The sequence below is a fragment of the Podarcis vaucheri genome (assembly GCF_965113315.1).
Source record: "Podarcis vaucheri genome assembly, chromosome: 8".
NCBI classification, from domain to species: Eukaryota; Metazoa; Chordata; class Lepidosauria; order Squamata; family Lacertidae; genus Podarcis; species Podarcis vaucheri.
Genome location: NC_138766.1, coordinates 50,869,825 through 50,892,729, shown reverse-complemented (window position 1 = coordinate 50,892,729; position 22,905 = coordinate 50,869,825). Strand labels below are relative to the sequence as shown.

Sequence of the window (22,905 nt, the reverse complement as noted above, 5' to 3'; positions counted from 1 at the left end):
GTTGAGACATTAGTGTCACCTTAGGAAGAAAAGGGGGAAAGAGGTGGAGGGGGGCATGGTGAGTGGGGGTGGGGTCGGGTGGTAATGCTTCTATTCTACTTAATGTATGTGGGGGGGGGTTGTGTCATCACTTGTGCAGGTTCTCTTTACTATTAGCTTGTGTTCCTTTGATGGTGAGAGAGGTTGGGGTTGGCTTAGGGTGTGGCTGTTTGTTTGTGATTGGCTGTGGTGAACTTTGTTTTCATGTGTGAGTGGGGTGTGTGCGTGTGATTTTGAATCAGTTTAGCCATATTGATTTGTATGCTGTTGGTGGATTCTTGTCGTTGTCTTGTTGGGCTGTGTATGTAACAAAGGGGAGAAGGCGTCTTGTTCTATTTGTCCCTGTGTTAGTTTCAGACACATTGAGAGATGCCAACCAGGCAAAAAATGAGTCAGGCTACGTCAGAAATGAGGAGGAATTTCAGCTACCCTGGAACCAGCTCAGGAAGATGGGAATGAGCAGTGGCAGAAGCCTCGAGGGGAATAGCCAGGGCAGGGAGATGCCTTTGGCCTCCACAGAATCTGCCATTTGAGCAGTCAGCTCACTCTGCCCAATAATATGGCTGGCACTGAGAAATTACTCCTCACCTCAAACTCTCTCCTGAAGAGATCCTTGCATAAGCTTTCCAGAAACTGAAATGCACCCCAAAAATTGGCTTGGGGGGGGTCAAGAGAATAGCACATGGGGGAAGGAGAGGGAGAACTGTTCCATCTAGCAAGCGGCAATGCTCATGCAGACAGAACATTGACTTTGAATTCCACCCATTTTTCCTACACAATGCACTCAACCATTTTTCCACATTCCCACAATTTCAGACAATTCTGTCCACCCAGCCAATTTCAACCATTTTGAATTTATGGAAATGGGTGGAAGGTTGTGTCCACTGGCAAGATTGATACCAACACCTCCTGCAGAAGATTGGATCCTATTAACTGGGAGAGAATACTATTGATTAAATAGAAATGAGCTGGGGGGAAAGAGTATGAGGCCCCTCCTATTTCAGATCTGGGTCATTTAATAGTATCCTTTTGCAAGGGAAAAAAAAATATTCCAGACGAACTGCTCCTTTCACATCACCTATAATTCAGAGTGGCATGGATAACAACAGGTCTGCTTGGTGGTTTTGCAGCTAGCAGATTGCCTACCCATATGTCCAGAATGAGATATTTCAGGGTGATTAATTGTTAGCTGGCAAATGTCAATACCCCCTGAAGCATATGTTGCAGACATACAGTCATTCCAAAGGTACCCATTAATTTCAGCTTAGTCGTGCTTAGAAAATTGCACAAATACTGGTGTTCATATTTTATAACATATCCAGAGGGTTTCACTGGAGCAGTAACTTAAATGCTAGCTGCTGGCAGCTTTTATTAAACATGTGAATTAGGGAAAGAGAGAAGACGGGTTGAATGCTCCACTGGAGGCTCTTGTTCACCAACAATCCAATGTACAAATCAGTTAAGGTGGAGTAGTTTGCTGAATTAGTCCCCAGTGGCCAACACTTAATTTCTAAATGGAGAAGCCTGCAAGTCATCGCCTGGTTCATGCTGCCCAATTTCTCTATGCAGTCACGGCCAGAGGCACACAGCCTCCTGGAAAAAAGATTAGTATAAACGAGGCTGTCCATGTGGGGAGGCAGCAGCTATTGGCATGAACGGGGCTGCACATTTGTCAGACATTGGAATCGCAGAGATCCACAGCAAGGATGAATAGATGTCCTTTCTTTTCTTGCTTTGTTCTGTGAATTTACTCTCCTCTGCGTTTTACCCTTCCTGAGTTCTGGTTGAACTAACAACTTTTTTTAAAAAAAACAAATTCTGGCATCGGGGCATGCATGGATTGCCACAGCTTTCCCATTCTTTTGGTCCATGGGCATGTTTCCTCCACCTCCCCACTCTATATACGACCAATTCACATGTGCACTTTTATGAAACAGTGCAAAAAAGCAATCTTCATGTGATTGTGTGTGTGGTTGCATCAAATTCCTGTTGTGTAATGTTTTACAATGGTGGAATATGGTGTAGAAAGTGGGGAATTATGTGAGGAAGAGATACAGTAAAAGCAAGTAGCATAGAAACATAGGAAGTTGCCTTATACAGAGTCAGATCATTTGGTCCATCTAGCTCAACATTGTCTTCACTAACTAACAAAGGCTCTCCAGGGTTTCAGGCAGAGATCATCACTACTTTTTTGGGTGCCTGCTAAAAACATTTTTGTTTAAGTAACCCTACCAGGATATAGTGGTGTGCTTTAATCAGGTTTATAGCTTATTGTTGATTTTACTTCTTTTTGTTTTTAACTGTTTTTACTAATAATTCCATTGCTTCATTCTTTTTGTAAACTGATTTGAGGTTATTAAAATAAAATAGAGAAAGTGGAGAAATGGAAGTTTTTTTGTTTTTTCTTACGATCTTGCAATACTACAACTCAAGAGGTCCTGTGAAATTGGCTGACAGGAGATTCAGGAAAGAGAGAGAAAAGTACTTTCCCATACAACCAGTGCTTTTTTTCTGGGGGGATGCAGGGGTACGCATACCCCTAAACATTTTGTGCATCTAAGTTTGGCCTCATTGAGGGGCAGTATTTCAATATAAGTAGGAGAATGAGAGTACTCCTAAACATTTTTTTTAGAAAAAAAGCACTGCATATAACACAAAATTAACTCTGCATCCTTATGCCCACTTTCCAGGAAAGTAATCCAACTGAACTCTGTAGGACTTACGTGTTCAGACCCAGAGACCTCCCCCCTAAATTCACACATGACTCAAATTTTAGTTTTGGTTTTTTGCAAAATTTAGGCCACAACTTTATTGATTACAGAAGGTGAGTGGTTGCATAGGCTCTGGTTCGACTAGCTCCCTGCACTCTTGCAGGCAGCGCTGACCCAGGGCACCAGCATAGGTCAGCCAAGGGTGAACACCTGGGAAGGTGAAAAGCCGGGAACAGACTATGTTCACCACCCAGATGCCCCCCCTGGACTCAGGTACGGGCACAACCCCCTCTCAGGGGTTGACCAAACCAGTTGAGTCCCTGGATTCCTTTAACGGAATACCCTGCATATAGGGATGGCAAGACTGCTCCTCCATCCCTATCACCTGAACCAGTGCCTATCCGCAACCTTACAAGTTGTGACGATTTGCTACACGGCAGGCGAAACCCAAATGGCAACAGCCAATCAGCCAAGTGGGGAAATTCCTACCATGCCCCTGTTCCAACAACAGACAACACACGACGGCATAGCAAGGTCAATCTCACAAAGCCCTAAAATTAGGCAGAGGTGGGCAGGTGTTCCACATGCACAAGGTGAAAGAAGAAGCTCTGGGTCACGTGCATGGATATAAATAGGTCCCTCAATCCATTTGGACTGTACCCTATTGGTCAAATTGAACCCAACATCGAGGGACCTACCAATTGAGTGTTGTGGCAAACCAATCCAACCCACCCACAACACAGGAGGACAGTCTCCAGGTCTCACTGCAACACATTCCCTCTTTTAGGGAGGACATGATTTCTGAGTAAACTTGCATAGGATTGTGCTGCATGTTAATGAAGCCACAAGCTGGCGTTGATGGCTACTAGATTGTTGTTGTTGTTTAGTCATTTAGTTGTGTCTGACTCTTCGTGACCCCATGGACCAGAGCACGCCGGTCACTTCTGTCTTCCACTGCTTCCCGCAGTTTGGTCAAACTCATGCTGGTAGCTTCGAGAACACTATCCAACCATCTCGTCCTCTGTCATCCCCTTCTCCTTGTGCCCTCCATCTTTCCCAACATCAGGGTCTTTTCCAGGGAGTCTTCTCTTCTCATGAGGTGGCCAAAGTATTGGAGCCTCATCTTCACGATCTGTCCTTCCAGTGAGCACTCAGGGCTGATTTCCTTAAGAATGGATAGGTTTGATCATCTTGCGGTCCATGGGACTCTCAAGAGTCTCCTCCAGCACCATAATTCAAAAGCAGCAATTACAAGATTAGATGCCTTTAAAGGGGGAATAGAGTCACAGAGGATGCATCTATTAATATTTGCACACCATAATGGCTGGATGGAAACTCCAGATCAAACACAGTTCCCCACAGAAGGCCAGTTGGCAAAGGCAACAATAGGAGAGATGCTGCTTTCATGGGCTGTTTGTGGCGGTTGTTCTTTTGACTGGGGCTCACTCTTAGAAATAGGATGCTGGACTAGACTGACCTTTCCTTGTTGTGGTCCACCTTCTGCTCTTAGTTGAGGGCAGCCTTGATGAAAGCCTGGCTGCAAAGAAGTAATTAAAGCTAGCTATTTACTGTCCAGGTAGCAATCTTTCAGAGTGTGATTTTATTTCTTTAACTGCAAAAGTTTTGCTTCTTAACAGTGACCTTTTGCATTTTACCTAGAGTGTATCATTCGCTCTTTATGGAAGGCTGATATCTCTGATATTTTTAAGGCTATTATTATTATTTTCGAAAATGCCAAGGCCTTTAGCTTTAAAAAGCACCTGCTGTGCATCTCCAGTAATAATGTTTCACATACTTTCTACTTGAATGCTGGAAATTCATGTTATGAGCTACAGGAAAATGGGAAACGACCGAATTTCTGAGAGTGGCCGTCGCTTGTCCTGTGATCATACCTGAGCCAGACTTCTGGAAGAACCCAGGTACATTTGTCTCTCCCCTTGAGCAAAGAGTTTGATCACTGTTGCTGCTTGCACATGCTCTTATTGCTGATATGGCAGCCAGCCTTTACAGGGTAAGTAAATAAAAGAACCTTGTGATGAAACAGACATTGTGATGCCTCTACTAAGCAGCATGTGTAGAACAGACTGCCTCAGACTCTCCTTCATTGGAGGTTTTTAAACAGAGGTTAGATGGTCATCTCTCAAGGATTCTTTAGCTGTGACTCCTGCATTGCAGAGGGATAGATTAGATGACCCTTGGGCTCCCGTCTAACCTTCCAGTTCTATGATTCTATACATCTAGAAATGAACTCTGATGACTCAACTCACTACTCAAATCCCTTTAAATAGGATTTCGCAGCTCGTGATCCACTAAGCCAGATGCTGTGGCCATCTAAGTTCTGGGCAAACTCCCCTCTCCATTTTGCTTTACCCATCAGGTAGCTAAACTCATGAGGACATTGAGTTGCCTGATAGGTTTTTACCACGCACTTGTGGCTAGATGTGTTCAGCTTGGCAGATCACAAGCTGTACAGGCTTCCTATATAGAAAGATCTATTGATGGCTCCTTAATCACCTGGGTTACAAACATTTTCTTTTTCTTTTCTTTTCTTTTCTACAGCATTGATGGCTGCTAGGCCAACTGATAATAACATGACCGAGCTGCACAGAGTCCAGAATCTTATTTTAGAAACCACCCAACCATTTCAACCCACTTCCTTTAAATGGTCAGCGTGTCAGCAGAAACTGCACCCAAACCAGGAGAGCTGGTCCAGATACCAAAATTGCTTATCCTTTCCTAGAAAGGCTGTGGTATTTCCTAACTGAATTTTCCCCCATTTCCTCCTTTGAACTTGTATTTACCAAATAATATTCAAGCCCGTGTTTGAATATTTTCTTAACAATTTGCAAAAAGGGAGAAGCTTCTGTTGAAATCAATGGGCCTGGGCTCTACATATAAATGTGGGCAGGGAGACACTCATGAGCTAGGGCAGGGGTCAGCAACCCGCGGCTCCGGAGCCGCATGTGGCTCTTTTACACCTTTGCCGCGGCTCCGGGGCGGATACTAGCGAGGGGAGGAGGCGCACTGTGCGCCCCGACACTCCCCACTGTGGCGGGCGCTGTACTGGCTGTGACGTTGCATGGGGGCGGTACGTGCATTAGTCACGCACCGTCCCGACGTCACCTTCCCACCCGCTGTCAGATCGCGGCTCCGGGGATATATTTGTTTTAAATGTCGCAATGGTTTTGCGGCTCCCAGGTTTTTTTTCTTTGGAAAAGGGTCCAAGTGGCTCTTTTTGTCTTAAAGGTTGCAGACCCCTGAGCTAGGGCAATATTCCCTTTTGCCCCTCCTCTGCAACCCTATCTCCTATTCCCCTAGCTCCCATTCTGTCTGGGAAGACCCCAAACATCTCAGAGGATTTCAGGACTCAGGGGTGGGGAATGATAAGTCCTGTTTAGTCTGACTGGCTTGGAAGGCTGCTTGATTTGGTGCTCTTTGGTCCTGGCATGGGCTACTTGCTGAACAGAAGGGTGTCTGGCACCATTAAGGTCACACACACACACAGCTTCCCTTCATGGGAATGTGGTATTTGCCTTCCATCATGCCAACCTGGGTGATGGAGTTGGCCTATAGCAGCAGGCAAGCAATATTCTACCTGCCTGTGCAGGTTATACATGCCCACACTTGATATGTGAAACTGGTGCAAGTTCTTCCTTGTTATATTGTAATAAATATAGTCTTTTACCAATTCTATCTTGTCTCCATTCTGGGCAATGGGCCTAGTAAATACATGTTTTTTGTTGAGGGAAAAAGTCATTGTACTCAGCAGCAAACAGGAGATGTGACCAAACTGTTCTCACAGGATCTTCTTACTAGGACACATTCTAAGGAATGACAGGAGCTTTGACTCCAAGCTTTGTGTTGCACAGGGGGTGGACAGAACCGCCTGCTTCCCATCTTGCATGTGTTCATATGTCAATGCTGTCCCATTGCTGCATGAATCTGCAATTGGTTTAAAGAACAGTATGAACATTCACATTTAAATATGTATTTCATCTCAAAATACATATTGAAATACATTTTTTTTATCTCAATGTATCTCATTTTGGTACTTTTTTGTTTTGAGAACTGTGTTGCAAAATTTGGAGAAGTGCAAAACCTCAAGTACATTTGCATTCTGATTTGTATTTCAGTCCAGGAGGTGCAAATTGGATCAGTTCACTTAAAACTGCAGACCGAACAAAACTGCCCTCCATCCCTAGTTGCACCATGACTGAGAAAACACATTTTATTGCACCTTTGAAAATGGTTTTTCAGCATACCACAGATATTCAGTGCCCTGAAACTACAATTTCAAAATTTTCAAAAACAGAAAATATTAACATATATTTTAGTCCTAGTATCAAAGAATAGCTATGACATTGTACTTTGAATTGCCATAAAGAGGCTTTTTGATGGATGTCCGCCAGTATTATTAGATGCAAATCCAGACACATCTAATAAACCAAATATAGGTACTATGTCTATTAAAAAGTTACAGAAGGAGAAAAAAGTCAAGTATGGCTTTAGTTCTTCATATAATGCCGATTTCCTTTCTGTGTGCTAAAAGGCTTATCCCAAACTGGCTGTGCAATTGTCATCTGCAATTACCTTAGTGAACAGTCTAGAATAGATAGTGACATTGCTAGTAGGAGTACAATGCACCACAAAAAACTTAAGCCTCTCCCCGTTGTTCTAATTCATTTCTACCCAGTTATTATTTGTGCGTTACAATAAAATGTAAATCACTTAATGCAATTAAAGCTATATCCCACATCAGCGATCATGATGAAAAACGAAAGCGAACAGTCTATGAGTTAGTATAATCCATGTGTTGTTTTGAGGATTCATGGACATCTAGGATTATCATGAATACCCCTGAGGTCTCCGAGTGTTAATTTCCACATTTATCTCTGGTTTAGCTCACAAATATGCCATGTTGGGAGGAGGCAGAGAGTTATTTGCATCTTAATGTACCAATCATATTTATTTCAGAGTATGGAAGTCAGGAAATATATTGCACTTGTGCAGCATGGCTGGCTTCATATATTCATCCCCTGATAATATCCAGGTTAGATTCTGTAGTCTATACAGAAATTTCAACTGCTTATGAATACAGCTGCTAGGCTTTTGGCTGGTACAAATGGGGTGGGGAAATGAGTATCTCATAAACCAGGGTTGCTGTGACTATAACATGATTGGAGCATTATCAGTGAATGCCAGGTCACATCACACTAACACTGTGGGAATTATCAGGACATGGCCAGAACATGAGCAAAAGCTGTTCCTTCACATCACACTAACTTAATGTTTCTGCACATGGTCTTCACTCTGAGATGTGCACATATATTGGAATTGTTCAGCCTCCAATGTGTCTCTTTGGGAACTCTTCCTGAGAATACGATATCTTATCACACAACTTATAACTGAAGATCATTTGGAATATCCTGCTTTCAGAACCCTAGAGAACAACACAGCCAGTCAGCAAAGGAAACACAGAGCAAGTTGGAGAATGCCGCTGAGCTCGTTTCCTGTTTGCAAGCTTCCCATAGGCATCTTGTTGGCCACTGTGAGAAGTCCACTTACCTTATTTGGTAGGCAGCGTTGAAGCCAGGCCCCAGGCCCTGCATGACCCGACTGAGGGTCAGAGAACGGTGCCCTCCCCGCCATCACTTCCCTACGGCGTCAGCGCTGGGCAGGGCCCTGCTCAAGGGGTGGGCCTTGCTGACCAATCAGTGCCGATAGAATTTAAACTCCGGCATGGCGGGGAGGCCGTGGGTTCACATGGTGGTCAGGCATTGGGTAAGCCTTTATTTGGATGGAGGGGAGGTTGTAGCCTCCACCTGCACCTCCCCATTAAGGGTATCCTATTAAAGGGATCTGGGGGTTTGGATTCTGTCTCATGCCCAGACATGGGCCAGGGCCATACCCTACCTCAATGGGCACCCCTCAGGGTGCCCCTATTTGATGTAATTCATAGGGCTCCCCCTACTGGTGGTTTACTCTTAGTTGGACTCACTGCAGATAGACGGGAGTCAAGATGCCTAAGCCAAACTGTTCACATCTGTAGCCAATAAAGTTGTGGCCTATTTGAACCCATAAACCAAAATCCGCTTGTTCATGTGCTTTATTTGTCTGCTAGAGGACCACAGGTCATGGAGCCTTGGCACACAATATGGTCTAGATAGGCCTTTGGTCTACATTTCAATTTATTTTTTATATAGGTAAGCAGCCTGTGTGTGTGTGTGTGTGTGTGTGTGTGTGTGTGTTAGGACCTGTGTTATTCCTCTGATTGCAAATTGTTTTACATGATTTTAAGCTTGGATTCAATATTGTTGTAGCTTGCCATGGAACCTTATGGTGATAGGCAGGTAAGAAATCAAACAAGAAATCAAAGCAGGTCATTGGGATGCTGCAGCTGTCTGCTTTTAAACTAAAGTTGAAGAAAGGGGGAAGTTAGCTCAAGCTGGTATAAGCGCCTGGATCTTTTTAAAAAACAACAACAGCAAGCTGACACTGATGTGCCACCACTATTGGGGACTTGAGCCGCTTGAGGCCTTTCTTTTGCAGTGTGGAGCAGAAGTGGGAGAAAAACCTGACAAAAGCAAGAAGAAAAACTGCATTAATGTTTACACCTCCTGCATTCCCATGAATTGCTCGGTTCGAAAGAATAACTCTTAAGGTGCTTGAAAATTATTATCATTACCAGCATTATTTAGATTATGTTGTCAAGGTACATGGTGCTTTAGAGGATATAAAACTACAAAAAGGCAGATCTTTGCCCTTTAATTCAGCTGCATTTAGGTTTGATTTCAACGAAGGAAGAGGATGGGGGAAATAAAACCTAAGGCTTCATAGAAAAGTCACGGGGGTTGAAGACAGATGAAGACAGGTTTTTCTTGATGCACTAAATCTGGACTAAAATAAATAGTGTACTTTGTGAACTGTTGCTTTATTTCATGACTCTAGAAGTGTAAAGAATGAGAAAAAAAAACCCTGAATATTGCCCATTCCATTCCCTTTTCATTAATTAATTCCAAAATGTGCAACAAATGGAGGCTATTGTGGTTTCCCCACTTATATCTGTTCATTATTGGGATGCGGGTGGCGTTGCGGTCTAAACCACTGAGCCTCTTGGGCTTGCTGATCAGAATGTCAGCGATTCGAGATGAGCGATTCGATGTGAGCTCCCATCACTCTGTCCCAGCTCCTGCCAACCTAGCAGTTTGAAAGCACACCAGTGCAAGTAGATAAATAGGTGCCGCTGCGGAGGGAAGGTGAGTGGCATTTCCATGTGCTCTGGCACTCGTCACAGTTCTCCGTGCGCCAGTAGCGGTTTAGTCATGCTGGCCACATGACCTGGAAAACTGTCTGTGGACAAACGGACCTGAAAGCGAGATGAGCACCCCAACCCCATAGTCACCTTTGACTGGATTTAACCATCATGGGGTCCTTTACTTTACTTTTTTACTTTACTTTTACTATCTGTTCATTACTCTTTTAGGAGTGGGAGGACTTGCCTTTCTGCAGTGGCTGTGATGGTGGCTGTCCTGCAGTGAGCACTGACCTCAGAGGCAAAGCAAGGCAAGACTGTACTATGCAGGGCTAATGCTGAAAGCTATAAGAGGAGAGACCTCTGACACACAGTCAACCTCAGATTGGAGCAGCAGTTATGTTCCGATTACTAGCTTCACCTTCACAGAAAGGGTCCCACCCTCCCCCAGCAGCCTTTTACTCTGACAAAGTGGGGAAAATTTTGGCTCCACTGAGGCTTCGTAAATGCTGTCCTGGGCTGAAGAAGAAGAAGCCATCATCATGAAGCGCAGGCAGAATGGCTGATTTATCTGCTTGTAGATCTGAGCTGGCTGCTCTTAGCGGGGCAGCAAAGGATTCTCTTGCGATGTAGATACTGGAAACTCTCTCCATCTAGGCACAGGTTGTAAATATGTTCAAACAAACCATATTTCATAAATTTTCCAGAAGGAAACTTAATCATGGGACCCTCTAGAATCTTGCTACCACTTAGCAGAGATTGGGGGTGGTTTGTATCAATATGAAGGCCATGCCAACTGATAATGCCATAAATAAAGAATAAAAGCATGAGAATCAATACAGATATTTTTTTTAAGCAAAGTTAGAATTAAGATGCTACAAGTGGGGCTATTCCAAGCATCTGGTCACACTTCAGGATACTGGTATTGGCTGTTAGGTAGTCTCAGGTTGCCTGCTATCATCCCAATGTAATGCAACCATTAATTGCAGGATACTGCCACATCTATTCTCTCTCTCTAAAAACAAAATATCTGCATTTGGGAAGCTTTTACAAAACATAATAATCCTTTTTTATGCCAGTGTGCCTTCTTTGTTTGTTTTTTTAATGCTGGTGCCAGTCATTGTGGTTTCAGATAAATGCAGAAGTTAAGATCCTACAGAGAACACTAGAAATAAAAAAGGGAAAGAATTAGTTGAGCCAAAATAGGTTTTCATTGTTTGCTTGTTTTCATTTTGTGTTGTTACAGTGTTGGACTACTCCTCAAGAAAAATAATAATAAAATGCATTCCAAATCAAATGCACATTAATGATCCCTTAAAAATGTAGTGATCATAGGTGAAAAAATCCAATGTGAGAATAAAAATCTATTTCACAGAGGTAAAAGGCAGCAACAAGGCAGCTGTTTGTCTTAGCTTATCCATCAGATAAATGAATGAAAAATTCTGTTAGTCTACACTTGTACAATGGTACCTCTTGTTATGAACTGAATTCATCCCGGAAGTCCGTTCTTAACCTGAAACTGTTCTTAACTAGAGGCATGCTTTCGCTAATGGGGCCTCTTGCTGCCATTGCGCCGCCAGTACACAATTTCTGTTCTCATCCTGGAGCAAAGTTTTCAACTCAAGGGAACTCTTCCAGGTTAGCGGAGTTTGTAACCTGAAGCATTTGTAACCTGAGGCGCTTGTAACTCAAGGTACCACTGTAATGTTTTATTGTACTCACAGTTCCCCCACCTCTCCAGCCCCATCTTTGGGCTACTGATACTCCCCAGCAATGACAAATAATATTGGAAGACAGATTTCATCACCTTTCTACCTTCTGGGGATAGGTTGGCAGATAAAAAGTTTTTGAGAGTCCCTGGTACCAGCTTTCCTCTGTTTTTTATGGCCTGAAGTCTTTATCAGTTAATTGGAGTCATTCTACTAAAATGCACTCTTACTAGACAACATCTCATTATTTTGCGCAATTAGTTTGCAAAACCTGAAAAATGGTGTCCTATCTTTGAGGGAAATTGTTTTCTTGATAGCTCATTTGGCCCTCATCAGCTGAAAATGGCTGAGGTTCAGGACAGGCTTCTGAAAGAAGACTGATAATGGCTGGGTAACACCTTGCCCTAAAAGAGGTGGTGTGTCTGAGTTCTCAAAGACAAGGCTGTCAAAGATGACAGTGCACAGTATCTACTTAAGAGCTGCCTACCAGTGGTGAGTGGTCATGATGGCTATATACTACCTGCAGGAACAGAGGTCACGTGTCCACATGCTTCTGAATATCAGTCACTAAGAAACAACAAAGGGAGAAAGGTATTGGCCATTCTGGGAAGCAGCAGGCTGGACTAGACAAACCTTTTGTGTGGTCCAACAAAACTCTCATTTTGTTCTTATGTTCTTATATACTGCCTGGATTTACTGCTTTCAGCTGGGTAGCTCACAACTTCCAGGGAGGCTGTAGCTCCACATTAGAGTACCTGTTAAGTTGTTGTTGTTTAGTCGTGTCCGACTCTTTGTGACCCCATAGACCAGAGCACTCCAGGCACTCCTGTATTCCACTGCCTGCCGCAGTTTGGTCAAACTCATGTTTGTAGCTTCGAGAACACTGTCCAACCATCTTGTCCTCTGTCGTCCCCTTCTCTTTGTGCCCTCAATCTTTACCAACATCAGGGTCTTTTCCAGGGAGTCTTCTCTTCTCATGAGGTGGCCAAAGTATTGGAGCCTCAGCTTCAGGATCTGTCCTTCCAGTGAGCACTCAGGGCTGATTTCCTTAAGATTGGATAGGTTTGATCTTCTTGCAGACCATGGGACTCTCAAGTGTCTCCTCCAGCACTTGTTAAGTATACTTATTTAATTGACACTGAAATGAAGAATACCTATGTGTATTGCTGAAAGGGTTTAACTGGGAGATTCCATTGATGCTAAATAACAGCAGGAAGTGGTCTCTGAGCTCCTTGATAGGTTGATAATTAACCGTTGTTGTTTTTCTGCTAGCTAACATGTGAATGTTTAGCCTTAGATCAGGTGACAAAGGTAAAGGGACCCCTGACCATTAGGTCCTGTTGCGGACGACTCTTGGGTTGCAGCACTCATCTTGCTTTATTGGCCAAGGGAACCGGCGTACAGCTTTTGGGTCATGTGGCCAGCATGACTAAGCCACTTCTGGCGAACCAGAGCAGCACACGGAAACACTGTTTACCTTCCCGCCGGAGCGGTACCTATTTATCTACTTGCACTTTGATGTGCTTTCGAACTGCTAGGTTGGCAGGTGCAGGGACCGAGCAACAGGAGCTCACCCTGTTGTGGGGATTCGAACCACCAACCTTCTGATCAGCAAGCCCTAGGCTCTGTGGTTTAACCCACAGCACCACCCATGTCCTTGGCTGCAAATCTCCATTTTGAAAGGGAGTTGGCTTTGGTCTTCCAGTTACAGGCTCAGTGAAAGTAAGGATGTGTAAATGGCTCTCCAGGAAAACAGCTCCAGGCTATAATGGAGGCTGGAATGGGTGTGCATGTGTGTGCCAGACTGAGGACTGAAAGCTAAAGGTCAAGGCAGCCAAAGAAATGAAAGATGCATCAACTGTGGGGACGGCTGCTCTTTTCATGTAAATTATTATTCTGTCAACTTTAAGTTTTATTTTTATTTTAAAAAAGGACAGAGTAAAGCAAAGACATTTTCAGCTATTTAACCAAGTAAATATTTAGTTTTTAAAAGAGAGTGTATACTTTAAAAAAAATAATGTATATTTGTTAGACAAATTTACTTAACTTTGTTTATTTAATACGTAACCAAATTGAAAATAGCCCATATTCAATATAAGCTGTTGTTTTGAATCCAGATAAGCAGCTTTGAATTTTCCTAATTTGTTTACACTTGACGCCTTGCTGGACTGACATGATATTACATTACTCAGCTCAGAGCAATCTCCACACCTCCCTGGTATTAATGAGCCAGAGAACATTAATATATAGCTTGGGAAAAAGTCACATTGCTTTGCCATCATGCTATTTACTAAGAGGCTTTTTAACTATTAATGCTCTAGCATTTTGTTCTGTCCTCCAGTGCCCACTGTAAACCTTAAAAAAGAGTCAAAAACTGTTCTTCCCACTCTTGAATGGAAAGTGGCTAATTTTAGCTAAAAGGCTGCCAGCCTGCGGAGTCAGAGAATCCAAGGCAAACACTGATTTGCATTGCGAGGTAGAACTGTTTATGCTCTTGCTATTTACACAGGCAGACAACACGCACACACACAAATGAGGAAACCGCATGGTCACAGCAGGAGTCAAATAAAACCTGCTGACTTAAACATACGGAGCAGACAGGGCCTAAATATATACAGGCTGCTGCTCTCCTTGGATTGTAGTAGCTTCAACAAGACATAAATATTTGAAGAAGCAAAAGGTGAGATGTTTTCTTCGCAAACTTCTCTATCCTGTGAACAGAGGCAGATTTAAGAGAGCACGGCCCATTTGGTTGCACTGGGTGCAGAGCCTTTGGGGAGCTGCAGGGGGCGTCTCAGCTATGCTGTAAAATGGAAGTTGAGAGTTGGGGTGCAAAATTTTGGTGCTGCACAAGGCGCCGCGGAAATTTGAGACCCCAAGGTCCACTGGTGTGGTGAGACCTCCATAATATCTGCTTTCTATCCAATTGATTTGATGTCTATTTTCACATCTCCCAACATCTTTGAGTCACCCAAAGGTGTCTTGGATGGGCAGAAAAAACACTCTTGCTTATGGGAGGTGGGGGCCACTGCAAATTCTGAATATTCTCTCTTTCCTGCTGCATCTCTTACACATCATCCATCCCATGCTGTTCTATATTTACTGATAATTTAAGAGCTTTGCATGCAGGGTAAAACCTTCCCAAAGCAGCTAACAATAGTAGTTGAAACATCATCAAATAAACAATCTCTCTCTCTCTCTCTCTCTCTCTCTCACACACACACACACACACACACACCTGAGAGCAGATTTTCAAGGGGCTCGTGGGGAGTTGAAGTGAAGAGGTTGAGATGGGAAATATCCCGATTGCATGAGTAGAATTTGGCTTAGGAACTCCATTATGCCAACCGATTAAGCAAAGTGGGTCCTTCTTTCATGAATGCATATGTAGTAGAGTAGATATGAGAGATAACGTGACTGCTACATACCTTAAGTTTCACGCTCTAAACCTGTCCCACCTCTTTGCTAGCTCAAATACCTTTACTGAATCTGTGACAGCTCACAGTGAGACACAGCAAAATATCAGTGGCTGTCCTGATAACTGCAAGGCTTGAATGAGAGATATCTTGATCTACAGCTGGAACCTAGCCAAGAGAGCTACTGGGGACTTAAGAGTGTTTTGGCCTCAAAGGAAAGACTTAAGGAATAGGAGTATACAACTTTAGCTCCTACTTTCTGCAGGCACTCTGGCCCCTGCATTGCCCTCTGGTCAGCAGAGCAATGCATTCTGCTTGCTATATTTCAGGCACCAGCTACTCTTTTCATATTTTTTTTATTCCAACAATCCCGGGTTAGGGAACACACCCTTTTAGTCTGCATTTGACAATGGCTGCCTACCATCTCACAGAATTCAGCTTATGATAGCTTTCCTTTGACTTACAATTGATGTGTGCTTCCTAAGCTTACTCCCTCACACCAAGAAGCAGCAATTTTTTCCTTAGTCTTTTCAGGTTGGTTAAGAAATTGCACAAGTTCCACGCACTACACTTTTGAGGGTAAAACTGTTTTGCACAATTTGCCAACAGCTTCATTGCAAGAACATGCTCCATGAAAGTGTACCTCTTGATGCAAATGTATGTGTACATACACAAAAACATTCCACACAGCCCTAAATAATAAATATATTGCAATTCAAATGAAGCTAACAGTGACAAAGCATACTCTAGTTGTATAAAAAACAGGCACGTTCAGACAGAGGACTAGACGTGCGGAGTCACTGCATTATTAAGTGCTAGATGATAGAAGATGCTCTGTTGCACTCTTTGGCAGTTTTTTGCAGTGTAATAGGTGCTAATTACGAGGCTAACAGGGTGTTTATCATATTCTATCCAAAGACTGCTCCCACTTGAATAGGTGACTTTTTATGAGTTGGAGCTTTTTTAAAGCAGATGTTCAGGATGTTTTTAATATAGAGTTTTATCCGGAGGAATTTAACAGTCCTGACTGTAATAAATAAATATATTGAAAGAATTCCCAGTGCCTCCAGCGGAGCCAGAATTTTATCTAATATAAATGAAGAGGGATTAACATCTCTCGCCTGTTCTCATGGTTGATTGAACAATGCAGAGTCATTCATCTTTGTATACCCTTTTTTCCCCCCAAAGTAGAATTATCTCCAGGTATTTACCGTACCTTGACATCTACTTTTTGTCATGGCAAGACAACTTTATGAATACCAGGCCTGCTTCAAATCAGTTATGAGAGAGCCACAAGAGGTTTTTGCTCAAGAAAGGCACTCTGAAGATGTTGCCACACGGCACAAAATATAAATCTTGATTTATTGTGTTGAGGTCTTCTGCCAGTCAGGCTGCTTACTTGACCACCGTGGTTGTTTCAGTTTATCAGTGAACACATGGCATCAGCCAAATTTTTGGCCTTGGATGTGTAGACCTCAAAATCTGCAGTGCAAAGGTGTCCTTAAAACAGTTATTGCCCCTATAGTGTGCCTTTCCTTGGTTATATTTCCACATTAATTTCTGTAAAAGTAAAAAGACTTCCCTTAAAAAAAAAACCCCAACAATGTGGTATAATGGGATTTTGAAGAAGGGAAGCATCCACGAAGGCTGCAGAATTCAGAACACTGATCATATGATTTGTGGAATGAAAGAAAGGATAGTTGTAAAGTCTTCAGCTACCTCAAAAGTAAGGTGAATGCGACAACAACAAAACCCACACCATAGCCAGAAGAATTTCACAAAAAAGGCTCTCCCTTTTGATAATTTTCAAATGCAATTTCTTTTCTCATGAATTAACATAACATGGTCAAATACATACAGAAGAAATTTTCAACACAGCTCTAGTGCAAATATCAAAAGCTACGAATGTGTTCTAACCTCTGGATTCCCATTAGTTGTTTGTCCCGTTTGTCCTGACTCAGTTGGCATCTGTCTGTCTTGGGAAACAAATCCTAAATGGCAGTACATAGGAATTCAACAACATATTGAAAATTGAATTCAACAATATATTGAATTCAACAACACACAAAACATTCTTTCCATTCTCTCCACAATCTTACTGCTTTTAATCTTTCATCTGGGGAGTCAAAAAGACTGACTAGAACATATACAATGAAGAAGAGGAGCAGAGTCTAAACACTTTACAGTACTTTTTGAAAATCTTATTTTTAAGGAATCTGCCAAGTCTGCTTTTTTGGTATCTGCTTGGAGAGTGTGGGGTATGTGTTCAGTCTCCATGAATCATAGTCTGCTAAGGTATTGATTTCTATTTATGAAATGTCTAGCAACAGCTGCAGCAATATCACCTCCCCTAAATGTAGATTTATGTTCAGTAGTTCCTCATTCCAAAGGTATGTTGGTGTCTCCCACATGTGACAAAACCTGGGCCATTTGAGCATATCAAATGTTATCACGCACCAACAGAGATTGCCCATCAGTTAATGGATGATTAAAGCAGACATTTTTAATTGTATTTTTACAGTGGGAGCTTTTAAAGGGCACGCTTGGGAGTTAAATATGAAGTGCTCATTTATGCGGAATTGTTCTTTGTGCTTTTACCCTTCCCAAAGCTCTCGGTCACAGGACAGATACGGAAAATCCCAGCATCTCAAGCACATCACATTTCTTCTGATTACATAAACCAAGAGAATCGATAATTTATGAAAATCCTTCTTTGCCTCCACAGAAACAACTATCAATTCCCTAAGTAAATCAGATTGTCTACTTTTCTGTCGTCGCAGAGTCTGATGGGGTGGGGTTCTTTATGTTTTTCTGTTGAAAAAGAAGTAGTATATATTTTTTGGAAAAGGGCCTTCTTGGTGAACAATACTTGACATTATAAGAAAGCTAAAGAATGCATCTTGCAAAGAATTAGGAACATGGATTTTTAAGAGTAGAAGGCCTATTCTGTAGGATCTTGTTCACTGATATACAGTTTGGATAATTGGAAATGTTATCAGATGAGCAAGTATTTAAAGTATCTTATATTTTCCAAACTTCAAAGAGCTTTGATGTTGGTGCTCCATAATTCTCTAATCTCTTCCAGCAATATTAATGGAGGGTCAATTTAACCAGGTTCCATTGGAATCAAGAGTGTGACTTATGAAGAGGGCTACCAGCAATGGGGAAGGAGGAGCACTCCATTCAACTCAGATTCCAGAGCAGACTCACTTGATTCAATTTGGGTGACTCATGAATATTTTCATGGGGTTAAGAAGGACCCACTTTTAAAGAATGAATTTTGGATAAATGTGAAGTTGTATATGTCTTGTTTGCATTGTTTTCCAACTCTGCTCTCTGTTCTACCTCCACTTTCAGAGGCATTGTGTCTCTGAATTCTAGTTACTAGAATCTGAAGGTGAGCAGAGTGTTGCTGCAGTTATGTCCAGCTTGCAGGCTTTGCACAGACATCTGGTTGGCCACTGTGAGAACAGGATGCTGCACATGATGGGCCTAATCCAGAAGGTGTATCTGGCAGTTCCCTCACTGTGAGAAGCCAAGTTCCAGGGAACCAGGCAGAGGGCCTTCTTGGTAGTGGCACCTGCCCTGTGGAACACCCTCCCACCAGATGTCAAAGAGAAAAACAACTACCAGACTTTTAGAAGATATCTGAAGGCAGCCGTGTTTAGGGAAGCTTTTAATGTTTGACAGACTATTGTATTTTAATATTTTGTTGGAAGCCACCCAGAGTGGCTGGGGAAACCCAGCCAGGTGGACGGGGTATAAATAAATTATTATTATTATTATTATTATTATTATTATTATTATTATTATATCATCATCATCATTATTATGCTCGATTATGCACGTAACACTGTATTCTACAATGGGTCCATGACAGCATTAAAACTGTTCTGATGTTAGACAAACAACAACAACAATAAAACAAATAACATGGGGCCTGAGGATGTCAAATCTATATGCATAAATAAAGGCCTTGCAAAATCTGCCTTTTCTGTTTCTCTTGAAAGACCTGCAACCTTCACATATTTGTCTAATTTCCTTTCAAAGCAATCTAACTTCAAGTGGTCATCACCCCACCCCTTCTGGCTGGGAATTTCATAAATTGATTATGTATTGTGTGAAGAAGTACTTTCTTTTCTTTTCCCTGAATTGACTGCCCACCAGTTTCATTGGTTGACCTGGGGTTCTATTATTACTGGAAAGAGAGAAAAGTATTACCGATAATATTTGGAGAGAAAAACAATTTGAGAATAATTCAGTTTGAGCTCTGTGGGTATATATCTTAGAATATATGCCCTGGCTGGTGGTGTAATTGCCACATTTAAAATTGTGCTGGCTCTAAAAATAATTGGCTTTCCAAAAAGAGTAATAGGAGAAAACATTTTAAACATAAAGTCATTTTTATTCAAAAACCTTTTTATTAATTGAGCCAAGAACGGAGGAGTAAAGATATCAAATTACTTATTTAAAATGATGGATCGTCCTTGTAATATATTGAGGTATGAAGAATAAACTAGTTGATCACTTGCTGGGAATCTGAGTACCATACATATTTTTAAGGCTGTTGAACTCCTAAGAAGATGGAGAAATTTGCTTTGGTTGCAATTTTTAAAAAGCTGAACAATCAACCAGCATCAACTTGAATCAAATACTATAGGACTTCTCAGATGCTAGTCTAATGGCATTTCCTTCTGTGTAATATAGAGTGAAATATCATCTCCTGTTACATGTCTCTGTATTAAAGGAATCCACTTGCTTAAGATGTAATGATGGCCAACAACTTGGATGGTTTCAAAAAAGGGTTAGACAGATTAATGGCAGCTAAGGTTATAAATGGCTACTAGCCACAAAGACTATCTCCACTGTCAAAGGTAGTATGCCAGATTCTGGGGATCACAAGTGAGGAGAGAAATGTTGCATTTTGGTCTTGCTTGCAGGCTTCTCATGGGCATCTGAGTGGCCTGATCCTATAGTGCTTTTCTATATTATTGGAGAGCAATCAGTTTAATTGGATGCATGAATATAACAGGGCATCCTAAATGCTGATCCATAAGGAAGTATGTGTCTTAATAAGTTAGGGCATGATCCATACCCATGCAGGTACAGGTGTATATAACAACACAAGCAGTTATATTCAATAGAAGGTCCATCTACACACCTTCCATTCATGCAGACACTCACTTCTGCAGGCCCACAAATGCAACTTTAAATGGCTAGCCAGAGAAGAGGAATGAGGACTCTATTCAGAGCCCCTTCTGTCCAACAAGGTGCACCCATGAAGGGGTGAATTACACCCTGACCTCTTAAAAGGGCTGAAAACTTAAATGGCCATATGAAACACAGCCCAACCAAATGGCAAAATGAAACGACATCAAGGAGCACATTGAATAAGAATGATACAGTCATGAGTATCCAATCACATTGTTTTCATTATTTTACTGACCAAATATGGGATTGCAAGCATGTTTCTAACATTTTCCTGTATGACAACTTCACTTTTTTAGAGTGGATGTGACAAACAAAATCACAAGATCATGCCATTTAACTGTTCTTTGCTGTCTCCAGAAGTCTCTCCTGCTCTCATTCGGAAGCGCTGTAGCACATGCTTCATATGTATCATGTCCCAGGTTCAATCCTTGGTATCTCCTGATAGGACTGGGAGAAAAACCTGCCTGAAACCCTGGAGAGCTGCTGGCAGTGAGGCTGGATCTACACTGATTGTAAAAACGCTTTAAAAAGTAATGTAATTCAATGGAATTTTACACTGACGACTTTACATTGCTCTATAGCACCCTCTGTTGTCACATGCTTATAACGCATTTATAGCGTTTTAAATTGACCAGTATAGATTAGTCTTGTGTAAACAATATTGAGATAGATGGACCAACCACCTGACTTGGTATAATGAGCTTCCTACGTTCATCAAACACTAAACAGATGTCTATCTGAACTTTGGACATTTTACACACAGAGAGAGATGGACAGATTCCATCCACAATATATTTCCTACATATCATGAACAGACCTCCCAAAATATGAGCAATCGATAAAACTTATGATTGGGAGGCACCTCTAGGATGCAGTAAGGAACAATATTCTTCCTATGATCTTATGATGACATCACATGGAAGTGCTGGTTATTTCTCACTAAGAAACCTCAAACATTCTTATATTTGAGAGTGAGGACATGCAGCATTTCAAACAACATCCCTCGTCATTTTATTCTTGAAGAAGCTTATCTATTTATCCACCGGTTTAGTTATAATTGCCTTCCTTTTAGAAGGATACAGTAGGATACACTTTTTCTCTGAACTAATATTATTAGATATTCTGTTACTGAATCTCGTTTTTACAAAGAACTTTGTACTAATTTAATGTAAAATGCTACCAAATAATTGGAAGGGGAATGAATACGTTTATATCAGCTGAACTATTTTATATTCATTATTTTCAATAGACCTATTCACATAAATCTGTCAGCCTCTTCACAAGACAAATTCTTTACTGGTGGCTGTTTCCTTCATTTTAATTTTCCAAACTTATATATCCATTCAGAAAGTGGAAGAAGAAAATTGATTTAGCAGTAAGGTCATGGATAGTTGTTCAGGTGCCAAATGCATTCATACAGTGCACACAAGATGCAACATATTTAACACAGCTTACTGTGTTCATCCCTGGTTGATATTTCATTCTCCAAATAGCAATACAAGCAAACCACACAAAGGAACCATAATCCAGATAATATGGTTCCAAACATTGTTGCAGAAGCAGTAGATACTAGCCTGAGTAATGTGGGATGGTCATGTTTCATTCCCCCTGATACAAAGACCCAAATGGTCCATGCCACTCAGTGAAATACAGAAGAATAAACAAAACAAAACATGTAACTTCCAATGCTATTTTTCTTTTTAAAAAGAGGTGCCGGATCTCACCATGAATGCCTTTCTTGTTCTCTTATAATGGCAATGGTGCCCACCTGAGTGGTGCCAGAACTGAGTTCTGGTGAGTTCTGGCCAAAAAAAGAGCCCTGGAAAGTTCCAGGATGAAAGGTTGAGCACTGCGGGTTCTTTCCTTGCACAAGAAGCACAAGAATCATTCCCCATTCCCCAGAAGATGAAAGATGCTCACCCTCCATATTCTTGTGTTACAGAAGCAGCACAAAAACAGAAGTACAGCTCGCTCCTGCTTCTTGTTTCAGCCCTTGCAACATGAAGAAAGCATTCAGAGTTGCATGCTCAAAGCAGCCATAGGTAAGCAACTCCTATGCTTTGAGATTTTCTTTATTCAAAAAAGCTCAGAACTCAGAACAAGAAAATAGCAAAAGCAATTCCATTGCAACAATTTTAAGACTGAAGCAGGAAGAAAATGTAGTGTGTGGGTGTGTGGGTGTGTTACACACACACACACACACACACACACACACACACACACTAAAAAGAATACATTGTGCAATTTCATTTTGCTTCAGTCATCATTAACCTTACAAGGTCTTTTATGCAAAATCTCCAATTTCAGTGGTGCAGAACTCAAGGGCCACATTCCTTTCTGGGCAACCTTCAAGGGGCCACGATCCAGTAGTGGTTGGGGCCAGAGGCAAAAATGGACAAAGCATTCAATATGAATTTCCCCTTTGTACTGAAGGCAAATTTCTTCATGCCCTAACATCCATCTCTATCCTCAATCCAGTTGAGCAAGAAGCATTATCTGAGTTTGAACCAAGCAACAGCACCCAAAGAGGATGCAAATCAGGGCTGGTGAGTGGTTTGGGAAAATGT

General features: G+C 41.8%; 1 protein-coding gene across 5 annotated transcripts in view; it reads left to right on the top strand.

Annotated features, from left to right (window-relative positions):
• The window catches only part of LOC309539061 (uncharacterized protein), a 230,455-nt gene that overhangs the window by 154,247 nt on the left and 53,303 nt on the right, over positions 1-22,905 (top strand). For 3 of the 5 annotated variants that reach the window (XR_014222624.1, XR_014222625.1, XR_014222626.1), the window contains one exon: positions 5,310-5,675. The exons of 1 other annotated variant lie outside the window; for it this stretch is intronic. The gene's annotated coding sequence lies outside the window, so the exon portion shown is untranslated. Of the gene's footprint in view, positions 1-5,309; positions 5,676-17,736; positions 17,866-22,905 lie in introns of those variants that run through there. One more of the 5 variants, XR_014222623.1, reaches the window with a different exon arrangement.